This window comes from Schistocerca nitens, chromosome 3 (genome assembly GCF_023898315.1).
Source record: "Schistocerca nitens isolate TAMUIC-IGC-003100 chromosome 3, iqSchNite1.1, whole genome shotgun sequence".
Lineage (NCBI taxonomy): Eukaryota > Metazoa > Arthropoda > Insecta > Orthoptera > Acrididae > Schistocerca > Schistocerca nitens.
Genome location: NC_064616.1, coordinates 744361568 through 744379853, shown reverse-complemented (window position 1 = coordinate 744379853; position 18286 = coordinate 744361568). Strand labels below are relative to the sequence as shown.

At 41.5% G+C, this 18286-nt stretch overlaps 1 pseudogene; it reads right to left on the bottom strand.

The window, feature by feature from the left end:
* Nucleotides 1-11020: 11020 nt before the first annotated feature.
* LOC126250233 (5S ribosomal RNA) lies at nt 11021-11138 on the bottom strand (annotated as a pseudogene).
* Nucleotides 11139-18286: the final 7148 nt, after the last annotated feature.

Sequence of the window (18286 nt, the reverse complement as noted above, 5' to 3'; positions counted from 1 at the left end):
TCCAAGTGCCAGTTCCAAAATTTAATCCGAAAATCAAAGGATAATGAACTGTTTTCAACATTTTTCACTAATTCCAGCATATTTGCATTAATTTCATAACATTGGACACTTTCTTTCGTAATTTCTATTGATAAAGCTGTTCATTTCAAAGCATTAAATGATGTGTATACTCATGCTCCACCATAAACATGCTCTTCACGTATATGGGAGCCGTATGGTACAAGAACTGTAGAAATGACACCATGCTTGATTTATGTTTTATTGTGCGACCGGTTTCGGTCAGATATCATTATCGAGTACAGAGCTTTGTTACTAGCGAGAGCTACGCATTTAAATAAAAAGCACATTTTAAAAAATATAATATTTATAAGTCACGTTTATTCATGCAGAGCCAGATGCAACCAGTCTACCTCTTCGTGTCCAAACAGTATTTATAAATATTACATTTGGAAACTTCTTTATGTCTATTTGTAACTCTTGTTAATAACAAAAATCTGTATTGGACAATGGTATTTGACCGAAACCCGTCACGCAATAAAAAATATACCAAACAGCAGCTTAAGGTTTTACATAATGTCATTTCCACAATTTATGAAAGATGTGGAAAGAATTTAAAGAAAATATTTTAGTACAAGAACTGGTTTACCCCATACCTTCTGCATCTACATTTAAGTCTATACTCTGCAACACGCTGTGCAGTGCATGGCAGAGGGTGTTTACCACTGTACCAGTTATTAGGACTTTCTCCTGTTCCATTCACGTATGGAACACGAGAAGAATGATTGCTTAAATTCCTCTGCGTACGTAAAATTCCCAATGTTTTGACACTGTTTCTTACTCATTCAAATTCCATATCCTTGTTGAGATGCATTCGAAGTAGTTGAATTTCGTGTGGTGGAAAGTGGACGTTGAGCGATGAATGAAAGTTTTTTTATATATGAAAACTGATATTTACAACCAAATTTCGGATTTTCTGCGTCATAGTCAACAAGGAATTTATCAAGCAGATGCTTTCGCAGATATTTGTATCCAAGCACATCGGACAAAAACATTATTGGTATAATTTTTCTGGTATGATAAAGTAGCAACGCGTGTTGTCGTTTCAACCTTGATGTAGTCATCAGAATAAAATCTCTCTTTTCAGTGTACTTGCTGATATATCTTACGCTTTAACGCAGTTCTTCGTACTGTTAAAGATCGTATTCCTCTCAATATATCATGCCATCTCGACTCATGCTTTTTGTAGTAATCTGAACACCAACTGCTACGTTAGGGGAGTTTCAGAGCTCGAGTTACTTGTCCTCCCTCAGGCATCTCCACATTTCCTACATCAGCGAGGCAAATCCCGATCACATGCAAAAAGGTATGTACAAGACTTTTCCCTTGATCTGCAGCTTAATATTCGAATATGTGTGGGATATGGGTGATCAGTAAAATGACCACTACGGGCCACCATCAAACACTTCTGATGCTCTGTGGACTAGGACACAAACCACAACCAGAATAAAATATGCAAGTCGTCTTTGTTTTCATCACGACACTTAGAAGTAAAAATGCAACATGTGGCAGTTTCACGCGAGGGTGAATTCTCATAGTCAGAGGTCAAAACCGCTCAATAACTAAATCATGTAGCCAACATGCGGTATAAATTTCATTTCAGGCACGTGTATAAAGATAAGATGATAGCTAAGATAGCTAATGTAAATCGAAAGTATGATATTCCTGCTACCAAACAAATAAAGTCCGAGATACAGTGTCTAAAGTGCAAACAGTTCAGTGTTTACAGCGAGTTGTGTGTCATATTACAATAAAACTAACCGAAATAAAAACTAAACACAAGAAAAAACACGATAAAGAGATTGCTTGCACAGCAATTACGTTCCACAGCAGTGATACGGACATATTTTTCGATATCGAATGTTGCTACAGTGAAAAGCGAGCTTATGAATGTATGACGTGTGTTAAATGTAGAATAATATTCCATTTTCAATGCGCAAATGCAACTTCAAAATGGAAAATGCGGTTGTGTGTAAAATGTGACCCAAATTAATTGAACATTGAACTTAATAAAGACTGTAAAAACGTAATTATTATGCCACTAATAGAAGAAATACATAGTGTAAAATGTTAGTACGATGACCTTGCGCATATTAGAACAGAGAATCAGAGCACAATGTATAGAGAAAAAATAATATGTCCTGGCTCACGAACTTCAATTCACATGATTTTCTTTCGGTGAAAATGGTGCAAGAAAAATCTGAAAAGTTGTGTCAAATGCATTTAGTGGTTGTGTTATTTCAATTTCGCTGTGGAAAAGTGGATCCATCCCTGATAGAAGACAAAATTGTTGGCGAAATGTAAATATGAGGAATGAAGGACAAGTGCCAATATTGCAAATCAACAGGAAGTTTACTGTATTGATAATAAGACAGAAATAGGCAGGATAACTGACGGAAAGCCATTCGATTCAGTATGGCAGTCATGTTCTCACAAAAGTAGCACAGAATTAATATTCCTCGATCACATCGCAAGAAAATAAGCAGCACGAAAGTGAGTAGTTGCTCTGACACTAATTTCTGTACAGTTTCCAAACATGAAAACAGATATTCTGCTCTAACACATGAAATCAGCGATAACGATCACAAAATGTCAGTAGAAAGAGGGTATACTCCAAATAAAACTGTGACAAATCGCTTTCATCAATCTACAACAAGGCACTACAAAATATGGCCTATCGTTATCTAATAACATAACAAGTTCCTCCGCTAGTTTCGAAAGAGAGCCAGCTATAAAATTGAAACCAGATGACGCAGCAAACATGTGCAGAGTTTAGGGAATAGTGACAGCTAATGCAAGAGTCAGCAAGTTGTTGACAGTGTTGAAGAAGAATGTAAGAACTTATTAGCAAGAGACTATGCAACAATTACAGGAGGTACCGATGCTGTATATCATAATAAACAGTTGCAGCAACAAAAGTATTGAAAGAGTCACTGGGTAAGCTAACATATACTAATGTAATAGTGGCTAAAATACCTCATCGGTGTGATCTAATAGAACAATCATGTGTGAATAACGAAATAAAAAGAGCAAACGAACTCTATGACTCAATATGTAAACATTTCAAAAAATAACAGTGATTGACATTAACGATATTTTGGTCTGTAGCCTCATCACTACTGTGCCCTTCTATAAATAAAATTAAAAAAACTTGAAGCTGTAAAAAGCAGATTAAGCTGTGCAAATAAAACAATACATAGACTTCAGTTTAAAGAGTCAGTACAAGTAAACTCTCAGCAGCTACCAAGCCTGACGCGTGTTGAATTTGGTCATAACTATTTGCAGTGAACAGTAAAGAAAATGCAGTAGAAGAAGCGATAAGTATTCCCCCAGTACCAAAAATGATTTAATGTTACATGTTAATGTACAAACCCTATGAGGTAAGCTTACTGAATTACAGTACTGGACAGTTGAAATTAACTGCAAAATACTGTGTATTAATGAGCACTGGCTAAAAAACTCAGAAATAGACTTATGTACTGCGTATGGCTACATATTAGCCACAAGTTACTGTAGAACCAATATTGCACATGGTGGAGTGGCAATTAACATAAAAGAACATCTAAATTTGCAGCATTCAGTAACAGACCTAAACAATCATTGCACTGAAGGTGCATTTGAAGCAGCAGCTGTAATACTGCACAAACAAAAATATTATCATTGTTTCTGAGTACCGTATACCAACATCTGATGAGAATGTTCTCATAGATAAACTGAATGCATTAATCAAGCAGTTCACTTAACACAAAAACCACAAATTTTTTGTTGCAGGAGACTTTAACATAGACATAAGAGAAAGAAGAAAAAATGTAAATAACGTGATTAATTGCCCAAAAGCACTAAACTGCTATTGCATAAATGATAAACCTACTAGATGAGATGTATGCTGTAACAATGTAATTAGTTATGTAAGTAAGCGTCAACTAGATTATGGTGTGATTAAGTTGGAATTATCTGATCATGATGGGATATAGATCAGAATAGGCAGTACGAAACCTGAGAGTACTAAACAGCTAGTCACATACAGAATATTAACTGAGAGAATTATTAAGCAATTGAAACATGAACTGAAGGTAGTAGATTTGTCGAATATATTGTTTAATATAAAAAATGATGATGAATGTTTCTCTATGTTTTCATCTATAATTAAAAATGCAATAGATAGGCACTCTCCGCTTGTCACTAAAAAATGCGCCCCTTCTCCCCCACTCCCCCTCCCGCCAGCAACAGACAGAAACCTCAGCATCCTAACGAGTGGTACACTCTAAAGCTGAAGCAAATAAGGATATTCATTCTAGAAAGGATATTGCTACTTATTCACAAAAACAAGAATGCTGAAAGTGAGGAAGCCAGGCAACATTTTATGATCTTAAAAAGTTTTGCAAATGTGGAATAAAATCGACTAAACATGAAGAAAGAGATGAATATATCACATGCTCAAAAAACAGTTGTCAAGCAGCTTAGAATATTAAAAAAAATTGAGATCAATATGGGCAAAGGGCAATCCACAGTCCCAATAGATTGCAATAACAAAAAATTCTCTTAGTCAAAATCACCTCAAGTAACGTTATCAAATCTATAAATAAACTTAAAAACTCAAAACCAAAGGATTACTATGGAATTAGTAACAACATTATTACATACATAGCCTTTGCATTCATGATGCCACTAACATATCTGGCATATCGTATTCTCAATGAAGGTATGTTCCCTGAATGTCTGAAAATGACAGTTGCACTCCCAAACTATAAGAAAGGTGAAAGAAAAATGCCAAACAATTACTGCCCCATATCAATAGTTCTCATTAGATCAAAAGTAATAAAAAACACTATATACATATATATGCAAATTTACAATTATTTTGAAAGTAATAAATTACTCAGTAATAGCCAATTTGGCTTTCGATCTAAGCTGTCAAGAACAGAAGCAGTATAGTGTCTCCACAGTAACACGCATGGAGGATTTGAAAAGAAGGAACTCACTTGTGCAACACTGGTAGATTTAACTAAAGCCTTTGAGTTTGTCACACATGACATTATGATAGAAAAGCTATACCATTATGGTGGTTTAGATAAGCCTTTACAACTATTTCAGTCATATTTAAGCAAGAGGATACAGTCAGGAAAGGCAAACAACAAATGTCAACAGTCTTGAAAATAAAGAGGGGAATCCCACAAAGCTCAGTGCGTGGCTGTTTCCTGTTCACTGTGTGTATCAATGACTTCCGAAATTATGTGCCATGTGATAATGTACTGTATGCTGATAACATGACACTAACTACAGGTGGTGAAAATCTGCATTGTGTCTTAGAATGCAATAAAGTAGTAACTGAAATGAGCAGTGGCTGGTGCACGGTCAATCTTTGATCTATAAATAAAATAAAAACTGCAAAAATTTAGTTCACGCTAAAGACATTCAAACAAGATTCAAAAAACATTAAATTACTGGGATTACATTTAGATCAAAAATTCACATGGGATAAGCATGAAAATTATCTATGTGACAGACTTGCTCGTACTCTCTTCCTACTTCACATGGTGAGACACATTATTAGTAAAATTTTATTAATTTCTGCATTCTTTACTTTCTTTCAGTCACAACTGCAGTACGAAGTACTTCTTTGGAGTAACTCAATGAGTTCAAGTACCATATTCAAGGGCAGAAGAAAGTAGTTAGATGCATATTAGGTCTAGCACCAAGTCAAAGCTGCAAAAATCACTTTAAGAAACTCAAGATAATGTCACTGCATAGAATGCATATCTACAGCTGTCTAATATATACTATAGAAAATAGTATAGAATTTTTTTTAAGATCAAATATCCATGTCCATGATACTCGAAATAATAGTAATCTAGATCTTCTGTACTCAAGACTCCATTAACAGACGAGCGCCGTAAGTACCTATTATATTGAAATTCTATAAGAAACCCCCAGAGACAGTGAGCGATCTACTAATGAATAGTTTTAAGCATACCATAGGAGTGTGTTCAAATTTATGTCATACTCTTGAACTGATGAGTTTCTAAACAGTGACACACAGGAGATATACAACAAGTAGCCGATTACTATATTAAGAAGCGTACCTGTATGTGTCTGACAGTAATGTATAAGCATTTACACTCTACGATTTTTACCCTCCACGCTGCCCTCCAGTACTAAACTGGTGATCCCTTGATGCCTCAGAATATGTCCTACCAAGCGATCCCTTCTTCTAGTCAAGTTGTGTCACAAATTTCTCTTCTCCCCAATTCTGTTCAATACCTCCTCACTAGTTATGTGATCTACCCATCTGATCTTCATCATTCTTCTGTAGCACCACATTTCGAAAGCTTCTATTCTCTTCTTTTCTAAACTATTTATCGTCCACGTTTCACTTCCATACTTGGCTACACTCCACACAAGTACTTTCAGAAACAACTTCCTACACTTAAATTTTTAAATTCGATGTTAACAAATTTCTCTTCTTCAGAAATGCTTTCCCTGCCATTGCCAGTCTACATTTTATATCGTCTCTACTTCGACCATCATCAGTTATTTTGCTCCACAAATAGCAAAACTCTTTTACTACTTCAAGTGTCTCATTCCCTAATGTAATTCCCTCAGCATCACCCGATTTAATTCGACTAGATTCGATTATCCTCCTTTTGCTTTTGTTGATATTATCTTATATCCTCCTTTCAAGACACTCTCCATTCCGTTGAGCTGCTCTTCCAGGTCCTTTGCTGTCTCTGACAGTGTTACAATGTCATCGGCTAACCTCAAAGTTGTTATTTCTTCTCCAAGGATTTTAATTCCTACTCCGAATTTTTATTATGTTTCCTTTACTGCTTGCTCAATGTATAGATTGCATAACATCGGGGATAGGCTACAACCCTGTCTCACTCCCTTCCCAACCACTGCTTCCCTTTCGTGCCCCTCGACTCTTTAACTGCCATCTGGTTTCTGTACAAATTGTCACAGCGCCACCGTCCAGTTCCACATACGGCCGCCAGGTGCCGTGATCAGTCATCGTGATGCATAGTATCACAAGCCAGTGACAGTGCACTTGTTGACGCGTCAACATGAGCATGGAAAAAAGGAACAGGGCATTATTGGTGAAGCTCAATTATCAAAACAACAATAATGCTGCAGCGGCACTTCGAGAATATCGCCGGCTGAAGGGGTTACGGGTGGGTCCTCTTTCTCCGCCTGCTGTGCGGAGCATGATGAAGTTCGAATCAACTGGAGAACTTGACGTCGCTCCGGCAAGAGGCCGACGACCGGTTGCACCACAGGTAGTTGATGAAATCGCTGTTGCCATGGCAGTTAACGCAGTGCGCAATGCCTGATCGTCAGGTAATCCGCGTGCTGTGTCCCGAAAGTTGAATATCCCGTGGTCCACTGTACAGAAGGTGCTTCGAACCATTCTCAAATGATATCCGTACAAGATCCATACAGTACAGCAGCTTGCACCACAGGATGCAAGGACCCAAGTTGACGAGGGCTGGCCGTGGACTATCCTATGGACAGAAGAAGCTCATTTTTCTCTGACGGGTGAGGTGAACACACAGAATTGCCGAGTGTGGGGATCTCCACATCCAGTCCATGTGCATGAAGTTCCTCTGTATGGTGAACGTGTCACCGTATGGTGTGGCTTCACAGCTACGTTCACCATTGGCCCATTCGTTTTTGCACAGGTTGACGTTCAAGGACCAAAGACGTGCAGTGTGACTGGCCAGCGTTACCGGGATATGCTTCGCCAGCATGTCATACTCGCCCTACAGGAGAGAGACGCATTGAACTCAACAGTTTTCATGCAAGATGGGGCCCCACCGCGCATCGCTCGTGAAGTTCACCTGCTTCTCCGAAACGTATTTGAAAACGATCGAATTTTCAGGCGATCCTTTCCAAATGCTTGACCGCCACGATCACCTAGTCTCACTCCCTGTGATTGCTGGTTGTGGGGCTACCTGAAAAACAGGGTTTACTAAAGGAACATTCATACATGTGCTGATCTGAATTGCAGCATATCAGGAAAGGTAGCCGCCATACCTACTGACATGCTTCGTTCTGCTGTTCAGAATGCAATCCTGCGCTTCGAGACTCTTCTGGACACTGATGGGAACTGTATTGAGTCCCTTTTGTAGTAGTAATGGTACCGGTATGTAATGATATGATGTACCATAGCAGCATATTAAAAGAGTTTCAACTGAATTGATTCCGCATTATTTCTCTTCCCCATGTTCTTGACATTAATATTAACGAGTTTGGTACTCGTACGGTAACTATTTCCATGTTATAATGTGTTTATTATAACCACCCGTTATTACTCCCAAATATTAGCTATGAAAATTTCATCCAGCAGCAGGACTCGACGTGTCTAACTGCGAGTCGAGCGCTACCAGTGAAACTTCGGCTGGCAACGTCGGTTACGGTAATGGGTTTCACCTGAATTTGTGCATAGTTTCTAATGACTTCAGCCTACACGGAACGTTAATCCCTAAATTTTCGCACTTTTGGTTTTTCATTTACGTTATTCCAGCTAGCCCCGCACAATCTGTGGACCTCGCTGCACACGAATGGTTTGCGTTCCTAATGATATGGATAGTCTGTGGAGAGTCAATACTAACATGTGACACCTGAAGAGCCTTTTTAGTAGTTTCTGGATAATTGACTCATACGGTTTTGTAACATCAGCCAATATGACCTAACTGTGTTGGTTCTGCGAACAGCTGAAAAAAGAACATACGCGATGACAAAGCTGAGACAGTGAACTCTTTTACAACCTTCTCAAGCACACTAGACGACAGGCATTAACTTTCCCTATCATCCGTTCTTTAGTGATCTAAATGGTGAAAAGAACTCATAAATCAGCAAACCGATATATTAACAAATAAATACGCTGAAATTAAGGTTTCTAAGATTTTGTTTTTTACAATAATGAAATTTTCAAGCGAATAGATTGAAAATATTTAAACACTTATAATGATATGCGCTATTCAGTATGTCTCATTCGCAATGTACGTTGGTCACGCTCTTTGGCTTACAAGACACCGTATTTCTGCATGTCGCAATGTCTGTTGTGTTGCTGTTTCGAGTTTCGTACACCCCCATACCTACACGGAATCATATAAATTCCTGCTTTTTCCAGCGGTTGGAGGCATCCTTGGGTGATGTTAGCGATCTTGCATCTTCCGGCTAGGTTTATATATTACCGCGATGTTCCGCTTTTTCAAAACTTTTCCTATGCGGTCAGTAACTTCCTTAATGAAAGGCAGGAAATCTTTCTATTTCAGTGGCGCTTGAGCATCGCTATGGTTTCTATGCGGTGATCTTAACGCTCTTTTCACGTCAGCGAACGAATAACCATTCTTGAGCAATACCTTGGAGAGATGTTTTAATTCTGCAGGTCTTTCTTGCTCCATCCGCCAACGTTTTTATGATGCCTCGCTTTTGTTGTGGACGGTGGTTCTAATACAGGTTTAGGCAGCTGTGGAAGGTGATACGAATCCAGGTTTAGGTAGCGGTCTGTGTGCGTGGGTTTCCGGTAAACCGTATGACCCAAGCTACTATTTTTTCTCTTGAAAAGTAGCACATCAAGAAAATTCATCTCACATTTGCCTCCTCCTCCATGGCAAACTGAACCTTGGACTGATCCCATTGACATGTTTGTGAAAACGATCCAGTTCCTCCCTGCCATAACACCACAAAACAAACGTATCATCCACGGACCGGAACCAAATCTTCGGTTTCTTGTTCCCAGTTCCCAATGTCTGCTCCTCGAATTTTTCCATGAACAAGTTCGTTATAACCGGGCTTAAGGAGCTCCACACAGCGACACCCTCCGTCTGTTGATAGACTCTTCGTTCCATTTGAAATACGTGGTTGTAGGCTAATATTTAAAAAGTTCTGCAACATCGGAAGGAAAAATCCGATTCATCTGTTGCAACACTTCATCGAGTGGAATCATAGTGTATAGCGATACCACAGCAAAACTAACTAATATATCCGGCTGCACCACTATGCCGTCTCATTTCCTGATAAAAGGTACCGAATTCTTGATATACGAATCAGATGGGCCCACATACGGTCGTAATAATGTTTTCAAGAACGTGGCAATCGAATAGGTTGGCGAACTAACAGCACTTACTATAGAGCTTAGAGGAACATGTTCTTGAGCACCTTCGGCATCTCATAAAGTCTTGGTGGTAGCGCAACTGAATGAAAAAAACTTTCAACGGTTGTTTTGAATGTGACCGACTACGATACTAAAATTAACAACTTATCAGGTCCGCAGACATACAGGAAACTGAATAAAGGCCCCACTGACAAAGTTCTTAGAACAGTTACGTGGTTGATGAAGAAGTTCTCTATAGAAAAGACCGTTCAGAAAAGGTTGTTCAGTTACGCTACCACCAAGACTTTATGGATTGCCGAAGATGCACAAGGAATATGTTCCTCTAAGGCCCATAGTGACTGATATTGGTTCGCCCACCTATTCGATTGCCAAATTGTTGTCGACATTGCTACGACCGTATGTGGGCCGATCGGATTCGTATACCAAGAATTCGGTACATTTTATCAGTAAATGAAACGGTATGTGGAGGTGAAAACAGCGTTAATATCACCGCGTAGAAACCACTGTGATACTCAAGGGCCGCTGAAATAGAAAGATTTCCTGTATTTCATTAAGGACGTTACTGACCGAATAGGAAAAGTCTTGAAAAAGCGGAACATCGCCTTCATACACAAAACTAAAAAACTAAACTCCTCCCAAACAGGCCATGAAGGCCCAAAGGTACCGACGGTACCGACCAGCCGCCGTGTCCTCCTCAGCACACAGGCGTCACTAGATGCGGATATGGTGGGACATGTGGTCAGCACACCGCTCTCCCGGCCGTATGTCAGTTTCCGAGACTGGAGCCGCTACTTCTCAGTCAGGTAGCTCCTCGCTTTGCCTCACAAGGGCTGAATGCATCCCGCTTGCCAACAGCGCTCGGCAGACCGGGTGGTCACCCATCCAAGTTTTAGCCCAGCCCGACAGCGCTTAACTTGGGTGATCTGACGGGAACCGGTGTCACCACTGAGGCAAGGCCGTTGGCCGTAATATACAAACCCACCCGGAAGATACAAATCACCTAACATCGCCCAAGGATACCTGCCAACCACTGGAAAAAGCAGGAATTTATATGATTCCGTGTAGTTGTGGGGAGGTGTACGTGGGTACTACAAAAAGAACGGTAAAAAAAAGGACTAGAAGAGCGCAAGAGCAATTGCAGAAGAGAGGAGACTGAAATATCAGCTTTCGCGGAAGATGCTTTGCAGCCAGGAGACCACCACATTCATTTTGATAGGACTCAAGTACTGGCGGCCACAAGCGGATACCATGAAAGGTGGTACAGAGAGGCCATAGAGATTGTAAAACAACCCAGGAATTTCAGTAAGAAGGAGGAGGGCATGAAATTGAATGACGTCTGGATTCCGGTGCTGAAGGAGATGCGTACGAGTCTTCCACCATGGGATGACAGCAACAGCGGACGACGGAAGGCGACAATAGCCAACTGCGCTGGCGCATTCGAAACATGTAACGTCTCGCCACTGCGCGGAAGCACTCGGAAGCGGAACTTTGCTGTCGTCGGTAGTGAGCAAGGGTGTGAATAGGACAGCCGGCCGCGGTGGTCTAGCGGTTGTAGGCGCGCAGTCCGGAACCGCGCGACTGCTACGGTCGCAGGTTAGAATCCTGCCTCGGGCATGGATGTGTGTGATGTCCTTAGGTTAGTTAGGTTTAAGTAGTTCTAAGTTCTAGGGGACTGATGACCACAGATGTTAAGTCCCATAGTGCTCAGAGCCATTTGTGAATAGGACATTCAAAATACACTCCTGGAAATGGAAAAAAGAACACATTGACACCGGTGTGTCAGACCCACCATACTTGCTCCGGACACTGCGAGAGGGCTGTACAAGCAATGATCACACGCACGGCACAGCGGACACACCAGGAACCGCGGTGTTGGCCGTCGAATGGCGCTAGCTGCGCAGCATTTGTGCACCGCCGCCGTCAGTGTCAGCCAGTTTGCCGTGGCATACGGAACTCCATCGCAGTCTTTAACACTGGTAGCATGCCGCGACAGCGTGGACGTGAACCGTATGTGCAGTTGACGGACTTTGAGCGAGGGCGTATAGTGGGCATGCGGGAGGCCGGGTGGACGTACCGCCGAATTGCTCAAGACGTGGGGCGTGAGGTCTCCACAGTACATCGATGTTGTCGCCAGTGGTCGGCGGAAGGTGCACGTGCCCGTCGACCTGGGACCGGACCGCAGCGACGCACGGATGCACGCCAAGACCGTAGGATCCTACGCAGTGCCGTAAGGGACCGCACCGCCACTTCCCAGCAAATTAGGGACACTGTTGCTCCTGGGGTATCGGCGAGGACCATTCGCAACCGTCTCCATGAAGCTGGGCTACGGTCCCGCACACCGTTAGGCCGTCTTCCGCTCACGCCCCAACATCGTGCAGCCCGCCTCCAGTGGTGTCGCGACAGGCGTGAATGGAGGGACGAATGGAGACGTGTCGTCTTCAGCGATGAGAGTCGCTTCTGCCTTGGTGCCAATGATGGTCGTATGCGTGTTTGGCGCCGTGCAGGTGAGCGCCACAATCAGGACTGCATACGACCGAGGCACACAGGGCCAACACCCGGCATCATGGTGTGGGGAGCGATCTCCTACACTGGCCGTACACCACTGGTGATCGTCGAGGGGACACTGAATAGTGCACGGTACATCCAAACCGTCATCGAACCCATCGTTCTACCATTCCTAGACCGGCAAGGGAACTTGCTGTTCCAACAGGACAATGCACGTCCGCATGTATCACGTGCCACCCAACGTGCTCTAGAAGGTGTAAGTCAACTACCCTGGCCAGCAAGATCTCCGGATCTGTCCCCCATTGAGCATGTTTGGGACTGGATGAAGCGTCGTCTCACGCGGTCTGCACGTCCAGCACGAACGCTGGTCCAACTGAGGCGCCAGGTGGAAATGGCATGGCAAGCCGTTCCACAGGACTACATCCAGCATCTCTACGATCGTCTCCGTGGGAGAATAGCAGCCTTCATTGCTGCGAAAGGTGGATATACACTGTACTAGTGCCGACATTGTGCATGCTCTGTTGCCTGTGTCTATGTGCCTGTGGTTCTGTCAGTGTGATCATGTGATGTATCTGACCCCAGGAATGTGTCAATAAAGTTTCCCCTTCCTGGGACAATGAATTCACGGTGTTCTTATTTCAATTTCCAGGAGTGTAGCTACGATCCCCCTTGAAAATGTCATCCGCAGATGAGGACGAAACGTTGGGTTTTAATGTGAAATCCATTCGATCACGGCATAATAGCCGGAACATTTTATTAATTGTATTCTGTGGTTGTCGAATTTCGTGGTTTTCGTAAATATAGACTGTCTTATAGAAGACGCACGCATCTAGAGCAAAGAGTAGCGAAAGAAAAGTACCTGTAGTTGTACGTATATGACTTCCTGATATTTTAATTTTGCTTCAGTCTGACGACGCATGAACGTGTGTTCACCAAATGCCGCGTTTAGGTATGATCCACATGTATTTTAATAACACCTTACATAACCCACAAGTAGAGCTAATAAAAATATAGTTACTTGCTTTAAAGTTGTAATAAAAGCTTTTTATATTTAGTAGCATCTGAAGATAGTACTATGGCCGAAACTAGTTGTGACTGTCTCATAAAAAAGTAATTGTGTCAAAAGGTTAAAAAAAAGCGTTATAATTTGTCAGTCACCTTCCCCTTAAATGAAATGTCGGTTTATTTCTCAAGAACAAATAAAGGTTTTGATTTTTAATGTTCAATAAAAAGTACACTGTTTTTTTAATACTGATTTTTGTTTGTTTCTAATTAGTTTTCAGCTTATTGGGACATTTTCAGGAAAGAATTGACTCACGTCTGCAACGGACACTAGTTTTGATGTTTGACTATGAAGTTGAAATTCTGTCAGAGACGGCAAAGGACTTGAAAGAGTAATTAATCGGGATAGATAGTGTTTTGAAAATAAGGTATGAGATGAACATCAACAAAGGTAAAACAAGGGTAATGAACGCAGTCGAATTAAATCTGACGACGCTAAGGGAATTAGAAAAGGAAATAAGATACTGAGCGTAGTTGTCCTCCTAGGGTAGCAAAATAACTGATGAAGGCCTAATTAGAGAAAATGTAAACTGCATACTGCCAACAGCAATTTGTGAATCTCGAATATAAATGTTAAGAAACGTTTTCTGTAAGTATATATTCTGGAGAGTAGCCTTGTATGTAACTGAAGCGTGGCGTTAAGCAGGCTTGACAAGAAGAGAATAGAAGCTTTTGGAATGTGTTGATGAAGGAGAATGCTTAAGATTAGGTAGGTGTATCGGATAAATAATGAAGAAGTACTGAACACAGCTCGGAGGAATTGAGTAAAATGGCACAAACTGGCCGTAAGAGGGCATCGAAATGGATGTAAGTAGCAGTAGTTATGCAGATATGAGGGACTTGCAGAAAACTGCCTAGCGGGGAGAGTTGCATCAAACAAATCTTCGGACTGAAGGCCACGACAACAACAACAACAACAACAACAACAGTAAGAACTTCAGCGACTCTAAGGTGGTAGTTGTATCCCGGTGTCTTCAGGATTTCAGAATAATGGAAAACAGAACTTGTAGTCCATCTGTTCGTAGTCCTAATTTTTAAGTACATTCGAAGACATTTTCCCTGGACACAGTCAGTCCAGTTAAACAGTTCAAAGATTGAGAGAGGTAAACACTTTGTGCTACCAGAGCGTGCTATGACAATTCAGTTACATTAAAATTTGAGTATGTAGCGTCATAGAAATACAGGTGGCAAACATGTAAGGCAGGGCTGATGACTGTGTGGCCCAGAAAATGACAGACCAGAAAAGTGGCAACTGACTCTAAACGACGAAAAGTGTGAAGTCACCCACATCAGTTCTAAAAGGAATCCGCTACATTTCGGGTATACGATAAATCACACCAATCTAAAGGCTGCAAATTCAGTTAAAAAATGTTCAAATGTGTGTGAAATCGTATGGGACTTAACTGCTAAGGTCATCAGCCCCTAAGTTTACACACTACTTAACCAAAATTATCCTAAGGACAAACACACACACCCATGCCCGATGGAGCACTCGAACCTCCGCCGGGACCAGCCACACAGTCCATGACTGCAGCGCCTTAGACCGCTGTTTCCTTTTCTTTTCTTTTCTTTCTTTTTTTTTTTTTTTTTGTTTGGTGCGAATGTACCAGGACATCGGTTCAAGTTCATTGTTGAGCCGTTGACTCAGTTTTTTATTACAGAGGGCAGCTAATTCTCTGACCGAACACGCTGAGTTACCGTGCCGGCACCGCTCGGCTAATCCCGAGCGGCAAATTCAGTTAAATAGTTAGGAATTACAACTGCCAATTACTTGAATTAGACTGAACACTCAGATAATACTGCGGGGAAAGCGAACCAAACACTACGATTTATTGGCAGAACCTTAGAAAATGCAACAGCTCTGTAGTAGAGTCTCCTTACACTACGCTTGGCCGCCCTCTTCTGGAGTATTGCTGTGCGGTGTGGCATACGCATCAAATTGGATTGACAGAGGACATCGAAAAATTCGGAGAAGGACAGCTCGTTTCGTATAATCGCGAAATAGTGGAGAGAGTGACATCTAAATCATACTCTAATTGGGATGGCGGTCATTAAAACGACGGCGTTTTTCCTTGCTTCAGGAGCTTCTCCTGAAATTTCAACCATCAACTTTCTCCTCAGAGTGTGAAAATATTTTGTTGGCGCCCACCCACATAGGGAGAAGTGACAGTCATAATAAAATAAGAGAAATCGGAGCTCGCAAGGAACTGTTTAAACGTTTGTTTTTCCCGCGCTCTGTTAGAGAGTGGAACGGTACAGAAATGGCTTGGAAGTGGTTCGATGAACCCTCTGCCAGGCGCCTAATTGTGAATTGCCAAGTAATCATGTAGATGTAGATATTCTCTAGTATACAAGAGATAAGAAGGCTTCAACAAAAAGAAGTAAGTGTAGGTGTTCCGGACCGCCGGACCGGGGATCCTCGTCGCACGACAGCCCGAAAAGAAGCAGATTTGCCGCGGAGGGGTGAGAAAGGCCAGGAGCAGGGAAGAGGAGGAAGTTGAGCGAAGCGGTTTTGGCGCAGGGCGCGCCGGCGGCGGCTGCTGCGGTGGCCGCGCCAAATCTCAAGAGAGTTAATTGCAGGGGTCGATGCGTGGATGATGGATCGAGAGCCGCGCGCGTGCTGCGGCCGCCAGTAATGGAGTTGGCTCCCACGGGGACGCGCCCTCCTCTGCCCTCAACCGGCTTTCAATTTTAATTTCTTTCTCACAAAGAGCGCAAGTTGCCGCCACCGTGACATCCATATATAATGTCCACCGCCGCTCTAATTACGCCGCTCTTTGAGACGCCATCGATACATATTCAAGGCTGTCCGGCGCTCGTCTCGCAATTAATTTATGCGCACGTGTTTCCGTCCTCGTGGCCGCCCTGCCATCGCCGGCAAGTTGCGACGATTAATTTTCTCCTGAGGTGTCGGATGAGGGTGCCTGCTTGTATCCCATTAACGTTTTGGCCTCAGAGGAAGTTGTTTCTTCTGAGACCAACATTGTTTACTCTCAGACTTCATCTCAATGGTTTTCTAATGCTGGAGTTGTAGCCCTCGCAAGTACTTGGTGCATTCTACACGTCTTATTCTATAATATTACTATTAAGATGTTCTATCACATTTCAAACAAATTATAAAGTCATATAAGAAACGATATAGATCCGTAAAATGTGCAGAATTCATGTTTCCGAGTCTCCGGGCGGGTTGACGACCTCATTATCTGATTTGATACATTAGAAATGATCTGTGAAAGCCTGTGACTGTGAAAACAGTGGGTTTGTTTACAAATAACTTTTCTACAACCAATCACGATTTTCTTTTACTTATATTTTACGCGTTACGTTTCGGGAAATGCTTCCGATTTTCAAGTGCGTTTTTCTCTGTGTACTATTCCATTTTTTTTTAAATGTTTTTGATGTGTGAGGTTCTGGTTTGTTCTGTTTACTTTTCTTACGGTCCATTTCTGCAGTCCCACACATGTTAAACATCACACAAAATTTTCTGTGTACAGTAAATATAGGGAATAACAAACTTACGTAAGTAAAACTCAAAACCCCAATGAAAGTGTAAATAGTGTTATATGGTCGAGAATCCCCAAGACTGTATTTGTTGGAATAGAAACACTTCACTTTGGTGTGTATGATGCTGTTGCGACTTTCAATGATGGCAACATTGTAAGGTGCAAGGTATTTAGAAATATGGGAATGAAGATAGGTTCTAACATGGTACGAGCGATGCTTGCTTTAGACAAGGAACGCCTTCGGGCTGCAGACAGGGCTGTAAAGAGTCTAGAAATACAAGCAAGAGTAAACAGGAGGAGGAACAAGAGGAAGCTGGAGGAGGAGTTTGCAGAGGATGAAGATAATCCATCCTATGGACCTGGAATGCACTAAAAAGTTAATCCAATCTTTGTCGCTCGATTCCCAAAACTTTTATTTTCTCATACTAATTACATGTTTTCTAAGGATCTTCTAAACATATTTGTTTCAAACTTTCAGTAAATGTTACACAGTACCTTCTGCATAATTTAACACAGCCTTTTTCCAAAAAAACTGTATATTTTTGAATATATAAATAAAAAATTGCAAAAAAATGTTGTGAATTTTCATTACAATTGAAAAAAAATCATCTTTAATAACTGAACTAAAATTTTGTAAAATCCCTTTGTTAAGTTGTAGCCCATATTCCAATAAATAATCTGTAAAAAGTTCAACTTCCTACCTCAAATACATTGTGAGGAAAGATGTAATTTATAAGCGTTATTTTAACATTGCAAGTATAGGGCGTTCCGGAGCCCCTTAAGTAATTAGACTAGTACTGGGAGAACATGGTTCAAACCTCCTTCCAACCATGCGAGTTTATGTTTTCAATGGTTTATCAAAATAGTTTCAGATGAATCGTGAAATGAGTCCCCTGATGTAGCCTTGGACAGTTTCTTTATAATCCTCCTCCACCTGAGCTTGTGCGTCGTACCTTATGGACTCGACGTTGATGGAACAATGGACTTTCCTTTCTTCACGCCTGCTTTCTGTAAAATAAGAAGGGGACAAAACACATATCAA